The 5,457-nt window shown below is 36.7% G+C and overlaps 1 pseudogene; it reads right to left on the bottom strand.

The window, feature by feature from the left end:
- Positions 1-272: 272 nt before the first annotated feature.
- On the bottom strand, positions 273-1,572 carry LOC116142651 (annotated as a pseudogene).
- Between the last annotated feature and the right edge of the window lie 3,885 nt (positions 1,573-5,457).

Below are 5,457 nucleotides of genomic sequence, written 5' to 3'. Positions count from 1 at the left end.
GAATTATTTAAAATAAAAACCACCAATACAATATTCTTAAAGATTTAAACTCCAAGGCATAACGGATTTAAATGTATAATACTTTTTTTAATACCTAAGATGTCTGAGTCAGCTTGCGTGTACCTCACTAATCCTAAGATCTTGAAACTGTTAACAAGATAAAACCCCAAGGCCACCCCGTTAGTGTGGAGGGACTCAAACCCAAAAACTCATAGAATCTACTTATGCTCTTTTATCATGGCACCAGAGTGGTTATGCATGATACTTTCGGATTACTCAACTAAAGTTATCGCTGCTTTAATTATAAAGCCAAAAAGAATAACGGGGCGGAGAAAAAGGGCTGTGATCACTCTCAATAACAAATATCTCCGATGGGGGCCACTTCTAATCATAGCATCTGCTGTTCTTGTTTGATTACTCTATCATTCAATGTCTTATATATACACGAGACACCTTATCAGCGGCTGATCCTTGTTCTTTGAATTAGCATCTCCGAAGGCCATTGCAGGTGCTGGCTTTAGAAGCATGAAGGCCAAAGTAGAGTCCTGATAGATCATGAATTAATCTTTTATTATATTGCAAACATAAAAAAAAAATAAATAATTTAAGATGACCAGTTAAGTTGAGAATGAATCAATAAAATCCCTAGTATTAGAGTGCCAACCACCGAGAAGAAATGACTATATAAATCAACCTATGGGTGGTAGAGTGATTTAATAAGAACTTTTAGTATATTATTCAGAAGTTCTGAATTCAAGTTTCTCCTCGATTGTTAATAAGAATAGCCATTGGAACTCCTACTCGACTGGCAGTTTTAATATCCTAAAGAATTAGTCGAGTTCTTCATAAACTGATTTGGACACTCCGGATCTTAAAAAAAATGACAATATATAGGATAGGAAGAACTTCTCACCTCCACAGGGCTCATATTATAAAGGATTTTTTCGCTGAAATTCCTTTTTCACTATGATGCTTGTCGGAGGCTTATCAGGGCCCAACCCAAACGTTAGTTCTCACATCTCCGTATTCTGATAAATCTGGGACTGCCTGAAACCATCAATTTCAACCACTTAAATATTAAACTAAACTTTAATATTTAGTACTTTTTCAATGAAACTTACTTCCTTGACATCTTCATCTGTAATAAAACCATACTTCAACATGTTGGCTGCAACATAAATGCCATTTGAATTTTCTTACTACCAAACTTGTGTAAGGCATCCGTCAAGCTCAGACCTCCTGCACTGTGACCCCCAATATCACCTGAAAAATTTATGCCTTCAATATATTATCCAGCTAGAAAAAATAAACAATGTTTATTTAGATTAAGATCTAACTTTTCATCTCGGCAAATTAAACAAGAACTCAATTAGTGTTTGATTATATTCTTCAAAAGTGAAGAGTGTGTTAGGGTCAGATGAATCGATACCGGCGCTTTTAAGGTCAAGCAAGTGACTTTGTATCCTGATGTTTCCATAAGACACACGGATCTTGAACCAGCACCACCCTCCATCGCGATCCATGAACTAAAACAAAGTGAAATTTTGGAGGATTACCCACACTATCACTCATTTTCTTTCCTATTCTTGCCTTCGTTTTCTTACCTTTGCAGTCAAACCCAGATCTGAACTGATTTTTATATATATATATATATTTATATTTGTGTGTGTGGTGTGTGTGTTGTGTGTGGATTACCCACACTATCACTCTTTCCTTCAGTTTTCTTAACTTTGCAGTCAAACCCAGATCTGAACTGTTATATTAATAATATATATATATATATTATATAATATATATATTATGTGTGTGTGTGTGTGTAATATAAGGTGCCTCTAAACCAAGTACGCTTCCTAAAAAAAAAAAAAAAAAAATTGAAATATTTTATAAAGAATTAAAAGAAAAAATTAAATCATTTCTATTAATTCTCAAAAGTAGAAACAAAAATATAAAAATTAATATACACATTTTAGCTTTATGTCTTTCCACATGAGATATGCTATCTTAATTATGATTATCATCTTTTAATGCTATTATTAACGCATGATATTAGATATAATGCCTTATGTTCTTTGATTGTAATTGATACATATGTGGTGAAAAGAGAGAATAAATTTTAAAAGAACCCTTCAAGCATGAGATGAGAAAGACAAAATTCTTTGTGTGCTACACCGCTTCTGCACTGTGTGTTGCCGTCGTCGATAGTGGCCCTCAGGTCGTTGGAGCAAGGTTATGCTCCACGGGTCCGGTGGTTTTCTTTCTCTTCCTTTTGATAATTTTTTCCTTTCTTTTTATGGTGCTTCTATGAAGCTACAAAAAGACTCCGTTGATGGTTAGGGCAAAAAATTCAGCTCCTAAGATGTGTGAGAAAGCAAGGGGGTAGGCAGCTTAGCCGTTCACCATCTGGAGAGGGTAAATACTCCATGATTTGAGTGGCAACGATGCTAAGGTGGGTGGTGTGGTTGATTGTGTTGATTTGACTAAGAAACTGGTGGGGATGGGTTTTGATGACAGGGGTTTTGTCCGTTGGTGAGGGTACGTTTTCTATCGATGTGAAGGTGATGGAGAGCCTATCTTGAGGAAATGCCCTAGATGAATTAAGATCGAACTAGGATCATTGTGGACATGCAGGATTCAGAAGTTGCCCATTGAAGGGGTGGTCATCACCATGAAATTGTGGTGAATTCAAGTCTAGGAAGGGTAGTAATCGGGACCGTTCGCGAACCCTCCCATAAGGAATTGTGGGGAGGTTAGGGGTTTTTCTCGGTGTCGTTTCAGCTGTGAATGGGTTGAGGCTCAGGTGGTTGTGGCAGTGAATTCCTCTAGTGGTCTAGTCAAGGAGGTTGGTTTTTTAGTTTCCTGGGAACATGGTACGGGGGGTTTTGTTGGGCTGACATTAGGCTGGAGGCTCATGGTATGTCCGGCTAATCAAGTTATCAAGTGTTGAAGATGCCGCCGGGGGGGGGGGGGGGGGGGGAGGATTGTCGTCAAAGTTATTTTTTCTTTTAGCCTTTTTTTGATGTATGGTATTGCCATGGGTTGCCTGCCACTGAGTTGCCTTGGAGGGTAGGAAAAAATGGGAAACATGTTCATTTTTCATTGATAAACAAAAAAAACCCTTGTTCACATGGTGCAACATTTTGCTATGAAAATGTGGAAGAAATACAATATAAGGAAGTGATGCTTAACGACAAGGATTTTTCTCTTCCAATCTAAAGATGAAGAGGCTATGTCAAATTGTTTGGAGGACGGTCCATGGCTTTTCCAAAAAGTCGATCTTTTGGTTCAAAAATGGCATCCTAACTTGGAACTTAGCTGTAATACCTGCTGCATACTAGGTTACTCATAGAAACATAAAGTAAAATGCTTTTATATTAGCAAAAGGAAATGGCCCGAAATTTTCTTTAAATACATATATCATTCTTTATACAAAGTAAGGTATCATTTGGAAAGTTATCAAAAACAGTGGACATTGTCACGATGGCTCTATTTGCTCCTCGCTTGCCAACGCCCATCCAACCGCGTCCTCACCTAGATCCTGCAAACACAAAGAGAAACAACGGAGTGAGCACAAAATAATGCTTAGTAAGTAAATCTTCTACTCGTCTATCCCCGTAACTCTTTCTCTTAATTCTTTCCTTACACTCTTCTCATCTCATTTATTTTCTTTTTCTGTTTCTCTTTCACACAGCTCTCTTTTCTATTAACTTTCTGTTGTATGTCACGGCCTCATCTTACCGGAGGCACGGCTGAGTGGAGATCACAAAGCACCCACCCACTCTTCGTGACTTCTAATCATTCTGTTCCTCTCTTCTTTCTCATATTTTCTCATTCTTTCTCACTTGAATGTCACAACCTCATCTTACCGGAGGCATGGCCTGGTGGAGTTCACAAAGCATCAACCTACTATTCGTGACTTCTGGGTGGAGTTCACAAAGCACCAACCCATTCTTCGATTTTTCTCATTCTCTTTACTTTTAGAGTAGCTCATTCACAAAGTTCTCTACTCTTTCTCAAACTACTTCTTAATGCACAATTAACGCATAAGGATGGTTCATGCTTAAAGTTTCTTCCTTAATGCACTTATGAAATGCACAAATACAATATTGCATCAAGATAGTCATTCTGCATAGGTCACACTCAAGAAGACATAACTTGAGTTATACACATCAGATTGATACGGTTTTGGTCTTGTTTTAAAGCTTAGAGATAGGGCTACAACTTTTATGTTTTGGTATAAACCCAGTTCAATCCGTAAGATACCCAAAAATCACTCAGAAAGTCATGGCTATGACAGGACAATTTGGTAACATGTTTTCACTTAGGCATTTCATCAAACATTAGTTGTGCATAAACAAACCCTAATTCAATTATCATTCTATTTATTTCTCAAACCATCCAAAATGAGAGAAAAACTCTCTTGTAGCATCACATACCTACATGGCAAAACACACTCCCAAAAAATTTCTCCAATTCTTCTAGTTTCAACCCATCATCAAATCATCACATATTCAAATATATCCAACAATAAGCATAATTCATCATACATCTCATCTCAGTTCCTCAATAATCACAACATATGCATATTTAAAAGAAATCTCTACTCACTTGAATTCTTAAATTTTAGCTTGAGTTGGATTTTGAGTGGAATTTACTTACCTTGAGCTTGAGTAATCTCTCCTAAACTCTCTACTATTGTTGGATTCCAATCTTCTCTTAACCCTAAGTATAAACTTCATAAGAACTGAACCTTTACACAAATAAATCATAGATAAAGAGCATGAATTCTTACCTTTTAATGCCTAGAATCAAAACCCTATGAAAAACCACTTAAAAGCCCTCAAAATCCTTGGAGGATTGAATGATAATTTGAGAGAAAATGAGGGAGGTGTGTGGCGGTGGAATGAAGAAAATAAGGGTTTCAAACCCATAACACTTTAGTTTATAACCACACTTTCCCATTATGCTCTTATTCTTTCTTAGAAATTTCATCTATGTCCCTTAGTCAATGACCATAATGCCCTCATTTTTAATGCATTCTCTATGAAATTCTATCTCTTTTCACTCTCCACAATTTCAACTAATTTTGAGTGAAAAGACCATTTTACCCCTAATGAAAGTTTAAGGGATTTTCTTCACATTTCTCTCAAAATAACTTTAACAAAAATTCAACTAAGGGCCAACCAACCAATATTAACAATATATCAACCCAAATAAAAGCAAAACAATAAACATTCAAGCAATACACTATAACTTAGCTACATACCTCAGGTGGGGCGTTACATTAGCATAGTCTTCCCAAAGCCAATTTCGCTATACGTAAAGTTCTTTGATGTGCCTCTGTAGTTATAGAGCCTAATGGAGCTGAGTTATATGGCGAGCACGGTGGGTAGACCTATAGTCCTTGATAAGACTACCTATGAAACGTGTCATGATCAGTTAGGTTGCATTGGTTTTGCT

The sequence above is a fragment of the Pistacia vera genome, unplaced genomic scaffold, assembly GCF_008641045.1.
Source record: "Pistacia vera cultivar Batoury unplaced genomic scaffold, PisVer_v2 Contig413, whole genome shotgun sequence".
NCBI lineage: Eukaryota > Viridiplantae > Streptophyta > Magnoliopsida > Sapindales > Anacardiaceae > Pistacia > Pistacia vera.
The sequence above is the reverse complement of the archived record's forward strand: the minus strand, read 5'-3'. Positions and strand labels throughout refer to the sequence as shown.